The sequence below is a fragment of the Macadamia integrifolia genome, chromosome 9, assembly GCF_013358625.1.
Source record: "Macadamia integrifolia cultivar HAES 741 chromosome 9, SCU_Mint_v3, whole genome shotgun sequence".
Taxonomy (NCBI): domain Eukaryota; kingdom Viridiplantae; phylum Streptophyta; class Magnoliopsida; order Proteales; family Proteaceae; genus Macadamia; species Macadamia integrifolia.
This window is the reverse complement of record NC_056565.1, coordinates 7893056-7916981: the sequence shown is the minus strand read 5'-3', so window position 1 is coordinate 7916981 and position 23926 is coordinate 7893056. Positions and strand designations below refer to the sequence as shown.

Here is a 23926-nt window from a genome sequence, read left to right as displayed (position 1 = left end):
TCGACCTAGAAATCACTGAGGAAAGAAGGTATTCTCTGTCGCTCTCTTCTCTTCCCTTCTCCCTCACGCCATGCCGCTCTGGTATCTTCCCTTCTCTATTTCACTCATCTCTCACTCTCTGTATTTCTCCCGCCCAGCGCAAGGTCTGCATAATGGAAGGGGCAAGTCGTCTTCCATAGAGCTCCTCCATCGCTGTGTCTTGAATATCCTTCTCGAACAGCACCAAACCAACGCCTGAAGCCTCTCAATTTTCAAACTTATCAAGGATCGCCTGAAGCTTCTCATCTCTTCCCTTTGACAGTGGTTTCTTCTAATCTTCAAACGCAAGGTCCTTCTACAAGATTCGCCTGCTACAAGATTCCAATCGTTGCTGTCACGGTATGAGTTATCCTTCTCTGAACTCAAATATCTAAAGTAAAGCTCTAAAATATGGGGATTTAGGGCTAGGCTTATGATTTAGGTCTTGTCCAGGGTTTTTATCCGAAGCTCTATCTCCTTTCTCTAATCTACGTTTGATTTAGGGCTTGTCTGATTTGTGGTCTTGATTTCTGTTCTCACCCTTGAACTGCCAGCTTTTCACCCTTGAATTCCATTTTTCTAAATGCATCCAAGGACTGTTGAGGAGAAAATTATTTTCATGATTTTACCACCTTTACTGAATGAAGTTCTTGAAACAGAAGGGAGTGACTGGTTCCCTGCAGAAAAAAATTGGGTGGGGGCACATTTTACTAACTTTTGCATGGAATTTCTATATGTTGATCTTCAAAGTGTTACAGAGAACATCCAGATGATGTTGTGATTTATTTTATGGTGATAACTGAACATACCTATAGATTTGACAAAGGGAAGAGTAGTATGAATTAGAAACCCTATGGCCTCATGGCTTTCTCAGTTGTAGCATCCCCTACAGCCCTCTTCCCTGCAGGTATAGTTAAGCAGCACAAATAACCACCAGGTTTGACAGCCAATGTTATAGGAAGCATGGGCTTTAGGCATCATCACAACCTTATGGAAGCAATAGAACTTAGAGAGTGTCAATGTTCATGAGGATTTTCAGACCTCAGTTATCATCAAATTCTGCAAGTTAGTTGCAGAGGTACTTTTAAGAATCTTGAACCCAGGGTAAGGGATTTGCCTCTGGTTTTTTAGTTCACCCTCTTTAACATTTTTAGTAATTATGAATCTAGCAATTTGATGGAACTTTTTTTTGATAAATCTTGTCACTTTTTTATTGTTTCTATTCTACATTTGTTTTTCTGTTTGCATGTGCTTACTGCTTGCCCATGGTTTTCTTTTATGGATTTGGTGGCTTTTTAAAAAGGAAAAAGGTACTTCCTGTGGAAATAATTTCTGGTTATGTCATTGGTGATTTGGAAGGATTGGTCTTCATCTTGCATGATTTGCACATCTTTCCTATGGTCCTTGTTGAGGTGTAAAGGCCATGACTGCCCTCATGAAGGGAGGATGCAAAGGAGGTCAAACAAGTGGAAGTTTATGGAGGAGTTTGAGGGCCAGTGCTTGAGAGACACTCAGCACCATGGGTTGCATATGATAGTGATGAGGATACGCCTGCTGATGTGTAGACAGAAGTAGAGGCAAGAGAGATACAACATGCTAAGGCGGCCAACAGAGTTGCACATTGGCAGGAGCAGGATAAAGACGGGGAGTTCAAGGAGCTGGTTCTTCAAGCATACTATGACATGGCCATCTTTGTGATGCAATCAGAGGAATGGTTCAATTGGCGGCAACAATCTTCTATTGGTTTTGAGCCTCCTTGAAAATCTATGTGGTATGGACTTTGATGTACTGTTAAATGGTTCTTCTTCTTCATTCTTAATACATATTTCAATTTCTTTTATTGAATGCATGCTGTGGTGCTAATTTATGGGTAGAAAAAGTAATATAATGGAACAGACATGGTAGGCTACGACATACACTAGCAACCTCTAAGGGTATGAATATGTGTAATCGTACTTAAATAGTCTTGCCCTGAAGTTTCAGGTAAATTTCAAATGTTTGACCGCTTAAATGGCCATTTCAATTTTTTGACTAAGGGTATGAATATGTGTAATCGTACTTAAATAGTCTTGCCCTGAAGTTTCAGGTAAAATTCAAATGTTTGACCGCTTAAATGGCCATTTCAATTTTTTGACTGAAATATACCATATCTCAACCGGAATTTTGGTAATTTTACGGTACATTTCGGTTCCGACCAAGGTAATCTCTAACCTTGATGTCACTATACATGGTCAGTAGAATCTAACTAGATATGAACCTTGCCTAATCATTGTTATAAGGATGAAAACTATTTCATATGGACTTAAAAAGATTTATTGTTTGACAATGGTTGTTAATTTTGAACTTTTAATTTTCTTAAATTTAATATGTTCATGGAATGTACATTAGTTTCCTTTTTTCTGTTATGATCTTGTTGGTCTGCAAGATTTAAGAAATTAGGTTCCATTGTGGACGTAATTTATAGCTTGTGGTTCTTCTGTAGCCTAATGCACATGTCCACAGTTCCAAAGTTTCCATGCACCATATGCTTGTAGTATCAAAGGATCACATCTAGGTGCATCTTCAGGACATGCAATTTTCTCACAATTTTTATTAGATCTCCTTGCAATGATCATTATGGTTGAATTGGTAGGGACCAAGGGAATTTTATGATGGGCCTCTTATCAAATGCATTAATTCACATGTCTTAGTTGAAAAGTTGATGCCTTGGAGAACAATTATAGGTGGCTTCATATTTAAACAAATTGTTGCTTTGTTTCTGTTAAAGAATATACCTTATATACTGTGGGGGTACAGTTTCATGTTTACCACGATATGGGGGACTGTAAGAGTATTGATTCTGCTACTTTCTTAACAGTCTCTCTCTCTTCTTTCTCTCTACTCTCCTCTCTCTTCTACTGCAGTTACTGGTTACAGATCCTGGTTTGTCACAGTTGCTCTAGCAACCATGGCTGATGGGTATGAATCTCAGTTTTGAATTTTAACATCAGGTTACACTGATGCTGTTCTATTAGGGGCTAGGATAGTAACTTCAGCTCCATCAAGTCCTAATATGGTGTCTTTTCATTTTTATCCTTATTAATCCCAGTTTAAGACGGTCTAAGTGGGTAAAGACTAAAAGCCTCAGACTGACCCGTAGAAACTAGGCAGTTCCGTTGGGTTTTGAGTTGTGTCATTGAGCTTTTGTTTGGTGGCTGCAACTTTGAAAAGCCATTCATTCAACCTTATGTCTATCCAATGCTGAAATCTGTCTTGTGGTAAAACATCACCATTCACACCCATTAAAGAGAAACAAGCAAGTTAGAAATGTTGGGGCACATTTGCCACCTTAGGCATATATATAGCTAAAATAGTGGTTTAATGGTTGTCACTAGTACTATTGGGGATTTGAAGGATATGTTCCATTATTTACAAACTAAGACATTTTCTTGGTTTCTTGGATTCCATTGTGTTTGGTTCTGATTGCCTTTTCTTATTTTCCTTCTTTTAGTTAATCTTATTTTTGGTGGCGATACGATTGTTGGTTAGTTCTTCGCAGGTAAATATAGGTTTTGAACCTAGTTCCATGTTTGAGCACCCAGAAACTTTGTTGACTTATTCTTCCCTTCAGTTCAGCCTTTGACAAGCCCAATAAGATAGTTTATTGATCTTTTATCTTCTGGGGTGTTCTTAAGTTCCGCTAGATGGGTGAATATTTTTCATGTTCTTGTTTATAGATGAACATGCACTCTTGGCTCATTATTTCTTTTTGTATTTTCTTGTATATTGTTGACTATAACATATATGTAAGTATTTCTTAGGGTTTTCCCTTTTTTTTGAACGGCCTGGCAGTGAGATTATGAGGAGTTCCCTTGTAATGTAGGAATTCATGTAAACCATTAGAGTTTTTATTAAGTTATTCTGTCCATTTATTTGGGATTATGTGCTAACTGAACTCAATTGAGCTTATCCATGGTTTAAGATCTCGCTCTCACCCCCTAGCCCGCTAATCCAAAAAAGAGAGATCTTGCTAGATCTCGCCGAGATCATGTATTTTTTCGCGGTCGACTCGGTGGTTGGTCTCAGTCGTCATATAGTCTTTGTAGTCCCTGAAACTAGGTATTTACCCTATTTTAGGACTTCTAAACAAAATGGAAACATCGGTTTTTAGAAATCAAACTTAAAATGGTATTTTGACTTCGTACCCTATGTAAGTAGTCTCCGGCTCTTTAGACCCTAGGCTAGTATGCTCTATTCCACAATCTACATTCCACAACCAACACATGACACACCATAATCTTAAGAATTTAAAAGACATCAAAATTGAAACATCAGTTTTTAGAAATCAAACTTAAAATGGTATTTTGACTTCGTACCCCTTGTACCGGCTCTTTGGACCCTAGGCTACTAGCTCTATTCCACAACCAACACATGACACACCATAATCTTAAGAATTTAAAAGACATCATAGATAATTACTAAATTGATTAACAATTAACATTGATGATTGATGAGTCACATTAACATACATTTGAAAATTTGAAATGACATAAGATAGGAATGGAGGTCCTTAAGCAAAAGCACCAAAATTCTGGCCCCTTAGTGTTTTTTCTTCAAAAAAGTAGAGAGACGCGAGATCTTGGCGAGATTTGGCGAGATCTCGGTGAGATCTTGGGAAGATATTGTTGTTTTTACACCTCGCTTGTGATCTCGTCTCGCCAATCTAAAACGAGATATCAGCGAGATCTTGAACCATGAGTTTATCTCTTCTAGATGGGGGTTGGCTGCAAAAATTCACCGTTCACCCTTGATTAGGATAATATATTCTGGTTAAGCATTATCATTTGTCTTTATCACCACTTCAATCCAAGGCATTTTGGGTGCCTAGTAACTCTTCCAATTTGTACCATGCCACCTCTTGTTGTTACACTCATTGGTCTTATTTTTGCACATGGCTGAACCATCTCTCACTTTCCCTTTTTCATCACTTAGAATGATTAAATTTCCTTGACTGCATTTATTTCTGATTCTATCACATCCTTGGACTCGGCACTAATCCATCTCAGTATTCTCATGTTAACAATGCATAATATTATATATTTACATGCTGAATTTTGTTGAATTTGGATATATTATGTGTTCATTTTCTTACTACTAATTCTGTGTTGTGTGTGCATGTGTGTATTCTTTCTTGCCACCTCTTCAAATCAGGTTGGGATGGCTACGAACTTGAGGGACTTTGTCTTAACTAGTCATAGTGGTGAAGAGGTAAAGCATAGTATTACATTAGATATTCCCTGTGTCCTTTTATGATCGCTCATACTTGGTCCCTCATAAAATAAAATTTGTATAATGATGCAGTTAAATCTTCTTTTACATGAATGAAAAGAGTGAATATAATTTTTTGGTTGATCTCAACAGATGTGACTTAATTTCATTAATGATCATTGCTTGATGCAAACTCATGGAAATGAAAACCTTTGTAATAGTGACAATGTTGATCTTGAAGTTTCATGTATTTCTTTAATGATGTTTATTTTCCTTCTGTCCTGTTGAAATTTATCAGCAATAGCGGGAGCCTCGTGCACTGGGTTGCTCTTTTTTTACTCTTTTTTTACATGTAGTCTTATAAGAAAACTGAATATAAGTTTTTCATTTGCTAAAGAAAGGCAGTTCCAGCCTTTCCTTTTCCTTAAGGTTACTCAACTGGTGAAGAAAATAAAGAGGATGTTTGAGAAATTTCTATTTTAATTTGTTTTGTGAACCAGTCATTTTTTGTTTTGGATGTAGATTTCATGGTTTCATTATGATTATTACATGCTTCCGATTCCCATGAAGCCGATTTTCCATATTTATTCTTTCTCAAGTGAAAGGATTTGAAGTTTTAATGCATGATGGTATACCTGTTGGATATGCTTCATGCCCCACAGAAACAGTGTCATTAGACTTTTAGAGTGTTGGTTCTGTTTTAGCTAACTCAAAGTTAATTCATTAAATGCTTATCCACTTTATTAGGACATTTGACTGTTCACTTAACTAAACATGCCTTCTTGAGCACGCTTGCATTTCACCTTTCTTTTCGGATTTCATCAGTTTGTTTTTTTATGTCCATTTCTCATATCCATCTTTGTGTTTATTGTTCATTTCAGATACTATGGAAACACCAACGGCCTATAATTCTACCAATATGAAGTTAGATCATTGATTTTTCCAGCCTATTACAAGTAGGACATCAGTCCTTGTAGGACTAGAAACATCAGAAGATAATAGAAAACTGACTAACTAATCAGTCCTCTCATAGTTAGACTAGGAAAACACCTAGGGAGGAGTCTGCACAATCCACAAGACTCCTCCTTCCTTCTATTCTCACGACAGCCTTCTAACACCTTTGACAACATATCTGGCTATTCTTATATCTTTGTCTTGTATGAAGTTCTAACAAACCTTATTGATTTATGCAGACGCCCATGGAGATTTATATGGACGATAGATGGCTGGATAAATCATTTGGCAACCAATATTGTAACATTTCACAGGTTTCATTTTCCTTGCATTAAGAAGTGGTGGAGTCCTACATTTATTATATATTATCAGTATACTTTAACATGACAATCTCACCATTTTTTTTTTTTGGTGAATTGTCCGATGAGCAGTACTAGGAGCAAGGTTCTAAAACTCGGATCAGTCTTGGGATCGATCAATGCCGATACCAATAAGGCTTGGCTTGGAGTATTGGACAGATTTACCCATAATTTTAAATAAATTTATTACATTTTTACTCTTGGGCAGTACCTGTGTATCAGGATCCAATTGGTCTGGACTCATGATCAGGGATCGGTCAAGGCCAAAACTGATCCGATCCAGCCAATATTGACCTATCCAATCCGAGTTTTAGAACCATACCTAGGAGTAGCTTTAAGGTCTTGTTAACCTCACTGAAACGACCTTGTAGGTCACTTACTGTGCTGTCTGAATACATTACATGGACTTGTGGCCATCAGGAAACTCATAAAATAGGGGAAATTGAAAGGAAATTTTTTTTTTTTTGTTCAGCTTGACACATAAGTTGATGCGGCATGTGGGTTGTGAAACATATTTTGGTTGTCAATTTGTTCCTGAATGTGATTCTCTGATGCTGGTTCAGGGTAATGTTTGGTCAAACTTTCAGGCTTGGGGGATTTCTCAATGGTTTGCTCATCTCTGTCAGTTGAGTGACAAGGTTCGTCTGGAGGTCTGTCATGCTTTCCAGTAATCCAATCAAGTGTCTGATGTGTTAACATATTTATGTTGTGAGTATGGTAGGGATATTGTCATTGATTCTTTTGACTCTATGCTGTGATTGTTATGCACTTGTTTTCGAAGATAGGTTAGGTTTTAAAATTCTAAGATTCAAGGGATTAGAAAGGTTTTGAGGATGGATGGTGCGTTTAATTTGTCTTGAGTTTGGGGTAAGGAGGGATGTACTCCCCCTTGCATCTCTTTGCAAATAAATTTCCTAAGGGCTGCCTATGGGCAGTGGCCATGGAGTTCCGTTGTGGAAAAAAAAAATTCTCTCTTCCTCTATTATGTTTCACATGATGGGCATAGTTGATATGTGAATGTTTAGATGGATAAGTTGTAGTCTAGAAAGGATAAATTTAAAAATAAATACACTAACAGAAACTTGGGGTTAGCACTAGTAGGTGACAGGATGAGGCAAAGTCCATTGAGATGTCTTGGTCATGTGATGCAAAGACCAATGACTTTAACGATGAGGAATGATATGGTGTAAGTTGAAGGCTCTAAAGTCAAAAGGAGTAGCGAAAGATTACTAGGATTAAGCAGTCATAATGGACAGGAGTGCTTATCATTTAAATAATGGACATGACCTAGATGGAGTAGGATCTGAGGTACAAAAGATAAATGGTTTTAAGACTGTCATTGCAAAAGAACTGACATGCTGATTATTTGAGAAACTATTCAAGCAGTACGTCCTTCTGAAGGAATATCTTCATTTGGAATTTCGAAGCAGAAATCAAGTTGCGGTTCTATATGGAAGAATGCCTCTAGATAAGATTCTCATAGTAGACCATCTTGTTCTTTTACTGATGAATTAGTTATAATTCTTGAGTAATGGTCATCCTTCCTTGCCTTATGTGGTGATTCTTGGAATTTCCAAGAAAGCTGATAGATCTTATTAGTGGTGGGACATCTCCTACTTTTAGCTCTTGTGGATGACTTTGTAAGTCTATTACTCTTGGCTATCCACATGAGACTTTGGAGAGAAGAGGGCACACATCTTCATGAATGAGTTGTTAAGTATGAATTATGGTTTTTTCAAATTGTTCTTGCTTTATTTAATTTTGGCTGCTTTCATGGAGTTTTAGGGGGGTGGGGGGCATTTCTTGTAGTTCTATTTCAATTGGAATTTCATGTAGTGGAAGCCTCTACCTGTTTGTTCAGGCTGTGGGTGCTTTTGTAGTAGTCTCCAATTTTGGTGATTGTAATTGCTAATTGTTGTTGGTCTTTGTTTTATTTTTGTTCCTTTAAAATGTTACAAATTCGTTATGTTGGGCTTCCAGCTTCTGGATTTCTACCATTACCTTATATCTTGGTTCTTTGCTGATTGTGTTGGACTAGGAATCAAAGTTTTGTAGTGTGGTTTAATTATTGAGGGAGGGGAGTGGAAGAGGATGTGTAGTGTGTTTCATTTGGATTTGTGCAAGTGTATGTAAAATCTTTTTTTTTTGTGCTTCTTGCTGGCAGGTATAAAAGCTGATATTATTGTAGACTAGGATAGGGAGTTTAACCAAGTCTCAACTGCAGGATTCTTTTTATCAAAGAACAACCAATAACCAATATAGAACAACAATACTAACAGATCAGAAATAATGAAAAAATCAGTTATGGAAATCTGGGCTGTCGATTCTAGAAGTGAAGGATTCTGTGGTCAAAATATAATCAGATATGAAGAGACATAATAGGTCCCGATATAGAGTAAGAACATGTCATAAATCATGAATAAACACCATAGGAAACCAAGAAAATCAGATTCAGTCTATCGATTTCAAATCTGGGCAGAATAGGTCACTAGAAGACAAAATTTTGGAGATTTCTAATATCTCTTGAACCCTTGGACAGAAAAGGTTCCCCTTTGGATCGAGTTCCCCCCTAGGTAAATACTACCTTCGATCCAAAATGCAGCCAAAAGTGAGAAGAAAACTGAATTTAATACCTGTAAGACCTTGAGCAGATCAGTAACACTTTGTGTAATTGAGAGAAGAAGAAGATAAGATAAGATAAGGAAGAGGACCTCTCGGGCTTCACACCGCAGAGAGTCAATTGGATCAAACCCCAAGTCCATCAGCCTTGATTACAGTATCAAACACAAAACAACTCTTTATGGAGAAGACAATTGCAGCAGTCATTAATTTTTTTTATCAAAATCATTCCGGGCTTTAGGAGCCTCCTCTTCTTTATTTATAATGTTTGACGGGGAGGGAATTACAAAATAGAAGGTTCTTCAAAAAGGAAACCAAATATTCTCCTAATACAATAGTTACTAAAAACTGAAATTAGAAACTAGTTGAAAAAGGAAACTAACTACTAATCACTTGACTCAACTAATAACTTGACTTCTAAGGAAACAAATATAACTCAAATAAAATCCAACTTAAAAAGGAAACTAATGAAAAATGAAACAAACTAGTAATCCCGTATGCAACCTTAGAGACCCTCTTTTAGGCCCATAAAAGTGTTACACTCAAAACACATGGGAACAAAGGCCCAACATGTATGGAACCAAACCCTAGGCTTATTCCTAATAAAATAAGCCTATTTTGGTGATTAATCTGCATCAGATATGGTATCATGTAATGGGATAATTAGATAGCAACAAGTTATTGGTTCTATTTTGTAGAGGAACTAATATGCTTTGATATGATATGTTTTAGTGCATAATAATGACCATTAATACAACTTCTATCTTATTTGTGTCAAGGTCCTTTAGGTGATCTTTTCAACCATGGTTGAAATAGACGTAAAGGAATACGTGAACATATAGTAGTATTTTTATTTTATTTATCTATTTTTTGCTAACGACAGGTATTAGGCCTTCAACCTAACTAGTCCAACGAGCCCATACTGACCCCAAAACTGCATGGACTGGGCCATACCGGGGTTCCCTACAGGTCTGTTTTCTTTTAATGCCTTTGTTAGATGCTCTTAATTCCACCCCTTTTTGTACTCATGTGGTATATGTTCTAAAGTTTGTTTGATGAATGCAATCTTAACAGAATGATATGGATTCTGGTGTGACCTCATGGGTCAAATAATAAAATTGCCATGGTATGTAGTTCTGTTTGACTGATCTATTTAGGCCTAAGAAGGTTTGCCTCAAAAGTTACAGTTTGAAAAATGCACTTTCCTTCTACCATTTTATCCCTTGCAGTTCCGTAAGAACCCACAAATTCAATTGGTGATTCTAGCTGCCAGAACTTATAGTGCTGATACTTTTCTTGTTTGCACTGTTAATCCTTTCTTATGCTTAGATGTTATCTTGAAAATTTAAAAATCCTCTTTCACGTTTAATTCATATAGGATGGATATATTATCATACTAGTCCTCACTCTTTCATTTCAGAATGTTATTGAAACAAATCAGGATCTGAAACTAGTACCTACAAATAGAAAAGAGAAGAGAGGAAGAGAGACAGAGGGAGCAATTTTTGAGCCATGATAGATTCACCTTGTGTTCTATCATGGACTACTACCTTTATTTATAATGTTTAGTTAGTAGGTAATGTACTCTTAAGTAAGAATCCTTTTAAGAGTAGATGTCTTAGTACAATGAATGAAATAAAATCAAAACCACTCTACGAGACTCAATTCATTGCACGATAACAAAGAAAATACAGGTGCCAGATTGAAACAAATCTAAACAAATATTCTCCAATAATAGCAGTAACAACAATCACTCTATGCAAGTACCAATCTTAAAAAATTGCAACCTCAAATTGATGTGATCTAGGGTCTAAAACTCTAAATTGGGTGCTATAGGCTGAAAATTGACCATAGGGTTGTGTCATCCGTGTCCGCAGAGTGTTTCAGATCGTTTGAAAGAATGTTGTCAGCAATCTGGGAGTAGATTTCTTCCATTTCAGGAAAATGAACGGATAGCCGCCTATGCTACGGTCACCTTTCACACCGATCACGAACTTGCTGTAGATTGAAAGTGTGAATAGAATTTCATTACCTCACGCTTATGTAGTTTGGCTTCGGGATCTGCGTGGGGAACTTACACCGGTTCTGGTGAAACTCAATTATAATGAAGGAATGGCAAAACTGCAATTAACCGCAATATTCAAGGTGGTACATGGTAAATCAAAGGAGAAATGACACAGGTAGGATTTATTGATTGGGACAGACTTGAAGGGGTTTTGAAATTGAGGACGAAGGAGTATAAAAGAAGATGGGAGGGGGCACAAATGGGAATTCAATTAATAAAATAAAGGATAAAAGGAATAAAACAAGGAAAGAAGTAGTTAAAAGAGGGTAACTTGACTGTTTACATTTTTTTTTGGATGAATAAAATATATATTAACCTAACAAGAAGAAATAACTAATACAAAGGAGAAAGGGGGGAGGCATAAGGCCGAACAAAGGGATAAGCCCAACAAAAGATTAAACTAGAGGATACATCCCTCAAGGGGAGGGGGGAGAAGAGATAGAGGGAGGTTCCATGAGTGGATGATGTGTTTGTTCCGGGGGGAGTAGGGGACCAAGCGGGGCAGGATGGAGGCATCTTTGGTGGAGACATTAAACTGTCTACTCCTTATCAGTTATGAAACCAACAAACCTAGCGGGAGGGACAGAACAGATGGTGGTAACAGACCAACAAATCATGGGTTTGTCAGAGATCACGTACTAAGAGTACTTTTGGGTATTAGGTTTTTTTTTGGATGAATAAATAATTCATTACCAAGGGAGGAAGAAAATACACAGGGGAAAAGAGAGAAGAGAAGGGGGGGAGAAAGCTTAAGCCAATAAGGAAAAGCCAACCCCACAACAAAATAGCACAAACAAAACCAAAATAAGTCAAAACCCGAAAAGGGGGGAACAACAACAGAAATCAGCCAACGACTAGGGGGGAGCCAACTCCATCAGTTGGAATGGGTGAGATCAACCTGAATATTCCAATAGGTAATGATGTGAGATTTTAGGGGAGTTAGGGACAGGGCGGGAGAGAAGGCCATGAGGGATTGGGCTTTGGAAGTAACATCAAAGTAGATAGCTTTTCAAATCTTGTCCGGAAAGCGGGATTTGGTAGTCCATCTACGAATGTTACGTTCCATCCAGAGGTGGTTTATGGTAGCACAGAAAGCCAAAATTTGCCAATGGAGTCACAAATGGAAGGGCCCGAGAAGGTCATGTCCACCCAGATCCATTCTCTGTTGAAGGGGAGATAGTTCTTTTAGTCGGCCAGCAGAAGGAGAGAACAGTCTTCCAGATTAAGGAGGAGAAGGGGCAGGAGAAGAATATGTGATTGATGTCCTCAATCTCGAAGGGTCAGAGGTAGCAGGAAGGGTTGGCGGGAATGTGGCGGTGGATGAGGAAGGATTGGGTTGGAAGGCAGTTGGATAGGCATCGCCATAAGGTGAAGGGTGGGATTGGGTATTAGCTTATTATGCTGTATGTGCCTTTACTTTTATGCCTTTTAACCACCCTTGGCTAGATCTATATGTAAGGATGGATTCAGTAGTTCTTCTCATTTCCTCCTTAGTTCAATGGAGATTTCCACCATTTGATCCGACATGAGTTTGTGTTGATTACTCATCTGCCATTTATCTTCCACCCTTTTTGTTGGATGAAAACTATATTATTTTTTTAAATTGATAAAATTCTTTTTGTTTTAGATGGTAAAGGGTGGGATTTTGGTAAAGTTGCAAAATTGGGCGTGGGGTAAGTTCATCACAATTCAATCTTCATGGGACTGGAATTGGGATGTACCGGTTTTCTGAATGTTCCTGACATCTTTTACTTATTGGCATATAATAGGAAGCCAGTCTTTAAAAGTTTGGACTCGCATCTTGAATATATTTATTTGCACTCAAACTCAACCATATTTATTTGAAGCTAATAAAAAGGAAACATATTAGAAACCTATTGCCTTACTCTTGATTATGTGAAAACATACAGATTTTCTCTTTCCAAAATAAGAATATTTCCAGAACATTGCCTATAAAGAATTGAGAGGTTGTTCTTCCCCCCCAAACAAAACATCTTCCCCCCCGCCCCCCGCCCCCCGCCCCCCGAAAAAATGTACATTGCCACTTTTGGTGCTGATTTTCCATAAAAATTTGGTTGAATTTTTTGTGTAACTTAATGTCAGCAATAGAACTAGATTGACCACTTGGTTGGCACTTCCAACCTGCTCAATGAGTTTGCTAGGGTTCAAAAAGGGGTCTCTACCAGAGCTCATGAGGTAATCTCTGAAAATCCCTCTGATAAGCCCAAACCTCCTATTGAACAACCGTCAAAGCCGAGCTTCATAACAAGCTTGGGGGGGGGGATGATATCGTTACTCTATGGATTTGGGGTAATGACGGAATGATCATAGTCCATTCTCCCACAATAGTATCATCCTCCATACTCTTTGACTGCATCATGCACCATTTTGACCTTGATTGGATCACGCGAATAGATAGAAAACCTGTCAAGACCTCTTTAAAGATTCTCCGTGCCTGGGTTCCTCGATTACTTATGTGACTGCTGATTTATTTTCATCTTTGAACCACACTGATTTTCCTTAAAAATTGGATTTCCATTCTTTTTTGATCATTCTGATTTATCAATGTTTAATCTATATTAGACTTAGTGGAATTTATCTCATTTTTCATTTTTCTTGCAAGTGGCCGGTGGTAAGATGTATTGTTGTTGTTTATGTGAAAAATTTATATACCCCTCGAAGTGATGTAGTTAGCTTCAACTTTAGTTAATTTTTTCATTATTGGCCGGTGGTAAGATGTATTGTTGTTGTTTATGTGATAAATTTATATACCCCTTGAAGTGATGTAGTTAGCTTCAACTTTAGTTAATTTTTTCATTATTTGCTTATGTATACATGTAAACCCAAAAAACAGACGAGACCGAATCTGATTATGGTCTTAATAATAATAAAAAAAAGAAAATGAAAAAAAGAAACGCAATTGAAACCAGTCGAAATCAAAAGTTCATTTTCTATTTTGTTTAAAATTAATCTAGTAATTGACCGAAACCGATTCATCAAACCGACCGATTGGCATTTGGGACTCTTAACCACATTAGGTGACATAGATTGCTGATTGGAGCTATAAAGTTCACTTGGGTAGAGCTTCCGTGTTTCAAATTTTTGTCCGTTAACTGGGAACCTCGATATTTGAGTACTGAGTGCTTTTTAGAAGGAAAAAGGATAGTAACTTCTACCAAACAGACAAAAGGGAAAAATGGAAACTTTAAAACGTGAAGCTCATACCAAATCAGATTGAATCAAATCTTCTAAAAGCAGAGACCGAAAGAAAGCGAGTACAGAGTAAGGGTGTGCTTATAGCTGTTGGCAGGATCCGTTAGGGCCTCCTTGCTATTTAATTTAACTCTGGGGTGGATATGAGCATGTCTCTGTATTCAACTTTTTCTGTTCTCCCCCTCGACTCCAACTCCACTAACCTCCAACATTGCCTTTCTCATCTTCCATCTTCCAATTCTCTCATTATGGCCTCCAATTACTCGACTGCAAGGCCTTCGATTACTACTCTGCACATAGCTCCCAAAAAACTGCAAAGTACACATCACTTGCTGCTGCTCCATGCCCTCCGAGCAGGTTTCATCGCTGCAGGTTTCTCCTATTTGTTTCTTATTCTTCTTCTTCCATTTCTGTTTTTCGGACGCCAATCGTCGTATCCTTTGGTTTCATTCCTTTCATAGTTTATCAATTGTACTTCTACAGAAGCATTTATTTTACTTTGCAATCCTTGCAGTTGCAGGGCCTTTTATCATACTTTAGAGCATACTGGGTTTCAAGATCTTTAATCGTTTGGAATGTGGACGTTGGAAACGGTTTTTGCTTCAGTTCAATTTTTTAGATGTTCTCTCCCCCCGATGCAGAAAAAAGGAGAGAGAGAGAGAGAGAGGGAGTAGAAGTATCTTGGACAATGATACAGTCCTCAACATGTGGTTCAATTCCCCTCACCACCCCCACCGAAAAAAAAAAAAAAAAAAAAACTTTGCCATGGTATTATACTTCCTGTCGTGTACTCTGAAAAGAGAAAATATCAGAGAAGTTGTAAACAATAGCTGATGTTTAACTGTGTTTCCATGCCATATTCTGCATTTCTTCGGGTACTTGAGAAGTTACCCCACATCTGTAACTATAGAGCTTTTATGGGCCCATTAACTATGGATGTGAAAAGCCTCCTCAAATGCCAGTTAGCAATTGCCTCTTTTGATGCTAGGAAGTGATGACATTTTCTTTTAGTTTTCTCTGACCATTTTTTATGAAGAAAAAGGGGACAATTATTCCCTGATTAGGAGAGGTTATGGGAAATTGTCTATCTCATATCTAATTCTCCTAGACAGACCATAATTTGATGCATGTTCACACAATCTACTTGAGAGAGAGGTTGGGTGCCTATCATGGTACATTTTTGGCCTCTCAATGCATCTGTTTAGCTGCCAAGAATATATATTTGCCTTTATGTTAACTTTCTCATTATACCTACTGATAGCTCTTAATGTTATATCTACGTGTATAAGGTATGATTTTCTTTGATTTTTTGATTTGACATCCATTTGGCTTACAATTTCAAGTTCTTGCCTCTTATAAGGTAGTTTTACAGTGACCTGGTGTTTTATCACCTGGTGCTGTTTTCACAGAAGAAGCAGTGTCACTTTACCTTTGGCCTCCCCTACTGCTCACATTTACATCTTCTAAAATTCATGTAGTCCAGTTAGCTTTTCTATTAGCTCTCCCTTGCAACCTCCCAATCCCCAACAAAGAAAAGTCACATATCTTTTATCCCTTGTTCATGAGAGGAGGTAGTACATGCTTGAAGTGTGAATGGACCAAGAGCTTGGGAAGCCTGTTACTATATCTATGAAGTCTTCGTCTATCATCCTAACACCTTGTAAATTGAAATGTGCACAACTAGAACCTCATTGAGGAAACCAATCAATTCCTTGTCAAGTTTCATGCTGATAGTGATCCTACAGACCCTTTTGAACCTGCGGAGCCTGAATTCGACCTAAATGTTATCTACACTTTTGGCCCCAAGATTTCCGATTGGGACAAGTAGTGCAAGATTTGGCTCCAAAGGAATCCCCAATTCCCCATTTACCTAATTATTTCAATGGCAAAGCTTGAATCTTGTTCGTTATTACGTCTCCTACCAACCCTTGTGACAACTCAATTGGTGATCATTACCTTCTTAAGTCAAACAAAGACAAGATCGATTACCGTAGAGATCATTTACAATCTGGCCCATCTTGATAAGGAGCTTGCTGGTTGTCGGGGTAAGCGGCCCTTTATTCGACGACTCATGTCGTGATAACCAGAAGTGGAGTGGATTTAGTGGATAGATAGCCATACCTTGTTCATGGAAATGGATTCCAGAAGGTCACGTTGCCGATTACTGAGTTCTTTAGGCACCATTTGATAACGGTTATGCCATTTCTGGTTCAAGAAACGACACTGTTTCAAAAAACGGCAGAAACAAAAATTCCCGTTTCTGGGAACAGAAGCGGATTTGAAGGTGTTTGACAAATCTTGTTTCCGGAAACGTTTTTTGTAGGAAATGGTGTTTGATAAAAGTTGTTTCTGGAACCGTTTTCCGCTTTTTATTTATTTTTTATTTATTTGATTTTTTCTCCCCATTAATCATGCTTAACCCAAGAAAGTTAATTTTAAAAGATACACCTAACCCAACTAGATATTATACAGTGCAATTAGTCGAAATATATCAAATGTCTAACTTCAAGTTTAGCAGCTTGTCATGATCATCTAATTAGCATCTTTTTTTATGTCTAAATTCTCAACTGCATCCAGGATATCAGTATATATCCTACTCTTTTCCTCAAAAACATCCATCTCATTTTTCAATACTTTATATCTCTCTTCAACTTTAATTGCTCTTTCCAAGTACCCCCGCATAAACTCAGAGGATGATGATGATGGAGAAGAGTGGCTTTCAATCGTTGAATTGCTTATTCCACATCCAGATGATCTTGCAGTTGATGAATTGTAGTCACTATAAATCCATCGAAAAAACGTGCATCCTCGATATTGGGCCTCCTGTAATTATCTTCAATTGAATTACAACAATAATTTACAGAACATATATAATAGGTTGTTTAAAATATGAAAAATAGTTATACCCTAGTAGACTTAGGACAACACCAGAATCGACGATTAAAGTTCGCCGAGGTCTTCGCGACACGTACCTTACACTGTCTTTTGCGACATTCACATAATCGAAATTCATCTACCCATATAAAAAATTCATTATGCCTTGGACATTTGAAATATGCTCTACGTCTATTAGGCCCTTGTTTTGTTGTGAATTTATTGCACAAACCATTACACTATTCACATCTAGCCAGTACAGTGTCACTTGAAGACATCTGTAGAGCACAAATTATACTTATCAAATCAAAGTATCATGTATGAGAAAGGTGGTATGAGTAAAGGCATCTCACAGTCACATTCAACAACACATATGACAGCACACTACCCATTCAATGTAAATAATACTGTGGAAAACAACATTATTAAGTATGTAACCACAATAACCTGCATATTACATTAATCGACAACTTTTACAAATGTATACTATGTCACATCCCGACTATCATCGACAAAATTTACGATCCACCTAACGGAATTGTAGCCATTCTCCTCGATCTAGCCAATTGATTAGCTATATTGAGGCGTACTAATGACATTTCTCTCGCTGAGCATCTGTGGGTCGTATCAGAAGTTGAAGCATGGTACACCACAGGATTGGGATTCATAGGGTCATCAATAGCTTGTTCACTTCCAAGTTCATTAAATAACTGATCTTGAATTGCTTGTTCCTTGATGTAATTGTGGAGCCCACAACAGGCAACTATGATCTTTGTCTGATCTTCTATATTGTAGGCCTTCATACTCCTTAAAATGTGGAATCTATTTTTCAAGACACCGAATGTTTTTTTAATAACATTTCGCAGTGACGAGTGTCTATGATTGAACAATTCCTTTGCTGTTCTAGGCCCAGGTCTACCCTCACCGTAATCCTATAAGTGATACATTTTTCCTCGAAATGGCACCAAATACCCCAGTTGATTTGTGTAACCCGAGTCAACCGCATAATACTTGCCTTGTATTAGTATAAAAACATGTACGGGATTAGATATGTACTCCATATCGTACATCTACAAAATGACAAGCATAAATTCATAATATATTTGTACCTAGTGGCGGATGAGGGAACCCTAAAGTAACATTCGTTCTTGCTTCTTCAAAAATCCGGGCGTCATGTGCACTACCTTCCCAACCCACATACACAAACGTGAATCGCATGTCGAATGAATATGCATGCATAACGTTTTGTGTGATCAGACCCTTCCGATTTCGATATCGTGTTTCCTCCGACCTAGCTACGATGGCACTGATATGGGTGCCATTAATAGCTCCAATGCAATCCTAGTTTTCAGTCCATATATGTTAATCCAATAAATCCACCTAAAGTGCATCGAAATTTCAGGAAAAACACAAGCATAAATTTGTTAAATCCAGATAGTAAGTTACTTTGAAATATGGATAGAACTTTGGATTGTGGGCAATCTCTAGAGGCACTACTTGGAAATTCGGTGGCCTAATTGTCTCATGCGACATATGAAGTATCGCTTCTAATACCATGTGAAAGACAACACTAATCGTTTGTCCCGACCTCTGAAATCTCCGTTGTGTTTATCTGTTACTCAATCCTTGGCCTACTACCATGAGAAACATTGCAAGCTGCTCATCTACTCGAATGTAACGGGCGTCTTCTAACCAACCTCTATGTACCATTCTATCTCGTAGATTGAGAAAGACATGTCTTTCAACTCTTAACTCGTAGTAGCACACATCTGTATGTCCTGTGAGAACCTCAGCTACCATTACAGCACGAGTGTGACTATTATCATTCAGAGGTTCTCTTATCCTATATGTTTTGGAATTGATATAATATAACCATGTCGTCATCATCACTAGATGACCACGTGTCGTTGGTTTCGGGGTCATTTGACTTCCCTGTAATTATGACCAAATTCAGTATGCCACAATCTTAACTAGGCTATATGTACTATGAATAGTATTACTTGAAAAAAAAAACAAATAACATCCTACAATACTAAAAGCCTAATAAGTCACATTAATGTCTATATGCATACATGCCATCATGTACTAATGAGTTAAAAGACACCATCTTCCAATACTAAAAGCCTAATAAGTCACACACATTACATTTCCCCTATATATGCAAAAATATAAATATTAACATGCGATAAGTAGTTACATGATATCATCCAACAAAGATGGAAAATGATCATAAATATGAACCATAATCATTACCTGTCCATATTCTATTATATGTCACATCCTATATTAAAAAATTAACAAAAAACATGTACCAATCCAACATAAAACCATAAAACACAAGCAACATCCACCTAAAGTATCAACATCCCGGTCAAAATTACAAACGTATGTTAGAAAGAGGAATATAAAAGTCCTAGAAATAAAACCAACTCAACCAGCTCAAATCAGTTCTGAAAAGTCCATACAATCTCCAACCCAACCAGCTCAATTTCTGAAAAGACCATGAAATAAAACCAACTGAAGCAGCTCACGGGATATCCTTCAAGTGCTGGATCATCCACAACCTCCTGTCAGGCCTAACTTCCACGAATGACAAGCGCCAACCAGCATGACTATGTATCTTATGTTGAGCCAACACATACAAATCTGATGGAAGCTCTTCTAAAGTGTCAAGGAGCTTCTGACAACTCATAATACAATGTGGCCCGTCATACATTGGATCTGGAGGCCGGACAACGGCTGAAGTGGCAGAGGAGTTTCCCTTCTCCATCCTCCATCTCACAAACTCCCTGAAGTCCTGTGCAGAGTTCGTAAGTGTGCGTGTCTGACTCTTCCTTCTACGATTTGTAGGAGTCCTGTCAATGTGCCGCCGAGGAGGAGTTGAATTGTCAGGTTTGCCACTGCAACCTTCATTTACATCCGGTTCAGTGTCCTGAAATTCATCATCATCAACAACAACATTAGTGGACATAGGAGTAATTGCTGTAGTCTGTGATAACCCTCTATCCCTACGGGCACTGGAGTCGGAGAATAGCTTTAAAAACTCCGGCCACCATGGTAGACCATCTCTCCTGTATTTCGCCCACTCTTTGTTTTCCTGTAAAAGAGGTTTGTATAAGTAATTAACACGACGAATATCAGTAGTACATTTTCATACATCTATAAACCAAATAAAATATTCATACATTAATTACAGATTCCCACAGTCTTCCGCTGTCGCAGTCCTTGCATTTGCATCCCATCCGAATCCCGTAATTTCTAGCAAACGCTTGAAGCTGTTGTACTGCCTTCGTAACTTGTTCATTTTGTTACGCAGCTGCTCCCGTGCAAACGGGATACTGAATTCCTGTTCTAACCCTTTCGTAATATTATCCCACCCCACCTTTGTGAATGTGGAATTGGTCTTTTGACCTTTCCGGACATTCTCAACCATATGGTTGATGAATGCTCTAACCTCAGCCTCATTCCATATAATAGTACTGCTTTTGGGGTTGGGGGTTCTTGGAGATCTCAGATCTCATATCGCTGAAGATGCATAAGTAATTTAGCAAACATTCCAAATATGTAAATTAGTTGCATTCACATAAATTGTGCTTATACAATAACAAACTTGATGAACATACAGGATCATACTTGCGTCAATATAACTTCTATCAATGATATAAATAAAAGTTGTGTTTGAAAAAAGAAAAAGAAAAAAGAAGGATGTGCAGATATATCCAATGCATTATGTTCACATCTAAACATGCAATCCTTAAATAATGTAGGAGGTTAAAAATTAACTTACTTTTTTTTTTTATGCAAAGGAATGATGTTAAAGATTACTTTGAGGTACAGACAGACAGAGAGCTGGAGAATGAAACCAATGCATATATATAGTACCTTACACTTCATTAACCTTTTATTTACTAGAGAATAATAGATATTGGAATTAAAACACAGCAATCACAAAAATAAGGAATAAATGGAAATTAAGAATGAAACCATGGATGTAATAGTGGCAAACAGTTTGAAGTAAGCATAAAAAAAGAACCATAATGAAGTGGGTGGATGGAAGATAAAAAACATAAATAAGAAAACAGTTTTCAATGAGCCGATGATCCATATACATGTCCACCATAAGGTAAAGATTGGGAAAAAAACAATCTCACAGCAAGCTAGCAACCCTCTTCCATCAGATAGTTATACATATCAAGATGGTATCCAAATAGGTATGAAATCTAATGAGCAATTGAGCAACCCTCTTCCATCAAATAGAAAATTTTCTGGTGGGTACTTGTGACACTTTTTTCTTGCATATAATAGGTAAAACCCAGAGGGTTAATGGTGTTAGGACATCCAAGTGGTGTCTGTTACTCTGGTAGAGTTTTTACTCTACCTGTTTCAATGAAATGGGTTTTATATAATCTTTAAAAATGTAATATGAAGAAAAAAAAGAACAAACTTGATGGACAGCAGATGGGTTACTGAATATCACAATCTAAAATCTTTATTGGTTGTACAAAAACTACTGGTCAACCAAATTCCTCCACCTTTGTTAGAGAAATAATCAGAACTTCCAAAAGAATAAAATTCTGGAATGAGAAAACCAGAATAAAGAGAGGCTTATTATGTACATTGTAATGCTACCTCAGCTACCATCTATGTGTACTGTTTTGATTTGATCTAATATACTTTGGCTGTGCACCTTTGGTTTTTGATCGTAGCTGCTACTGGTAAAGAGTGTAGGGGATTGTGGTAATGGGATTGTTATGTTTGGGGTTGATACGGGCCCTAAAAAGCCAACTTTAAAGTAAGGAATTCTTTACCGAGAATTGTTTAGCAGGGTTAAGTAAGACATTTTATAGTACTATTGGGTTTAGGGATTCACCATAGTAAGCCTTTGAATAAAGAGATTGTACAGGTAATAGAAGGGTCGATCCAACAACAACAAAGGTGGAGGAATTTGCAGTGCCAGTAATAATATCACCACGTTTACCTTCCTCCATTAATGTTCCACTTTCTTCTCACAATACTGGTATTGCATTCATAATGAAAGTCTCTAGGTGAAAACTTCCCCCACTTTCTTCCTAAGAAAAAAGATTCAGAGTAAAAGCTTCAATAGGAACATAGTCTCTTCTCACAATACTGGTATTGCATTCACAATGAAAGTGAACTGATAAAGAAATCTGTTCAAATTTCTTCATACATAGCAACTGAATATTATCCATATACTCTCTAATTTTACTGCATTTTCAGTTGAGCTTAAGCCCAATTTCTTCATTTAGGGCTCGGCCATGTCAATGGAACTAAGGCAGAAACAAATTCCTTATTGAGAGATTTGGCTTTAGTATATTACAACAGAAGGCAGAAATAGAGCATTTTAAGTGGTGAAACATACATGAATCTTTAAATCAAAGAATGGCCAAAAATCGCATAACTAGTGGTGGCTCTTTTACTCAATAAGAACCAAGTTACTTTCATATACCTTCAGAAACGTAAAGGGTATCCAACGATCTTTCCACTAATTCCAGTTGCACAACTGAGTTACCTTGAACAATCGAAGGTATAAGAGACCAACGGAATGGAATCCTCAAACTATAAATGGGTAAAGAAGTGTATTAGAGAGAGAGACTCTGATGAACTACCATCTACATCTACTGGAAGGGTAGATCATAGAAAACCTTAAATCAGGGAGGGACTTTAGAACCCCAGAAGAGAGGCCTGCTAAATAGCAATCGACGATTATCAGGGTAGGGAATCAATAGTTAAAAAAACCCAGCTATATACTTAGGGCACCAACGGCTGAAATGCTTCCCAAGAAAATCCAGTCGCACAATGCACAGATTTTGAACAATCGGAGGTAAAATAGGTCTCCCGAAGTCCTATTTTAAAGCTGCATCTCTGCCTTACCTCTTGCAGCGGTACACCTTCAGGGGAGCGTGAACGTACAACACTGTTCTGCAACTTGAGAAGATGGATTGTCCTATGCCTTCACGAGAGGGGAATCGCATGAAGATTCTCTGCAAATATGGATGGCAGCGTCGGTTTGTGGATATAGTCAGAGGTGAGAGGAGTAGAGGCCGAGTGGTCTCTTCTGTCGAAGGCAATGTCTTTCGAAAGAGAGCAATCAATTTTTAATCAGGGGTGGGTGGGTTTTTTGAGTGGAAAATGGTTCGTGAAACGACGAAACATGTTTGGGTTGTTTCGTCAAAACTGGTTTTGAACCATAAATAAAAAAAAATTTCTATTTCTATTACTAGAAATAGGTGAAACGAAACGGGTTTATCAAACGCTTTTCTTCCCGTTTCTCCTTTTTTGAAACAGAAAACCACAGAAACAGCTGAAACGAACTGTTATCAAATGGGCCCTTATTCTTTCCCTTCAAACCCTTTCAATTTCAACATCTTATCAAACAAAACACCTGTAATCGATCGTTGGGCATCCCCAATGGAGGATCTAGGGTTCCAGATTAAAGCAGAAGATGAGTTGCAGAGAGAGGAATCCCCCTTCATTTTTATTTTTATTAAAAATGTTATAATTATTATTACACATGTGTGAGGGCAGTTTTGGTATTAGGAAATATAAATTCATGACT

At 37.6% G+C, this 23926-nt stretch overlaps 1 long non-coding RNA gene across 3 annotated transcripts in view; it reads left to right on the top strand.

Moving 5' to 3' along the window:
* LOC122089126 overlaps nucleotides 1-23926 on the top strand; it is a 42117-nt gene continuing 18191 nt past the window's right edge. For 2 of the 3 annotated variants that reach the window (XR_006143240.1, XR_006143238.1), the window contains exons 1-7: nucleotides 1-378; nucleotides 1439-1789; nucleotides 5209-5265; nucleotides 6459-6533; nucleotides 7142-7216; nucleotides 10081-10166; nucleotides 10272-10323. This is a non-coding gene — a long non-coding RNA (uncharacterized LOC122089126). Of the gene's footprint in view, nucleotides 379-1377; nucleotides 1790-5208; nucleotides 5266-6458; nucleotides 6534-7141; nucleotides 7217-10080; nucleotides 10167-10271; nucleotides 10324-23926 lie in introns of all 3 variants that reach the window. The other variant, XR_006143239.1, reaches the window with a different exon arrangement.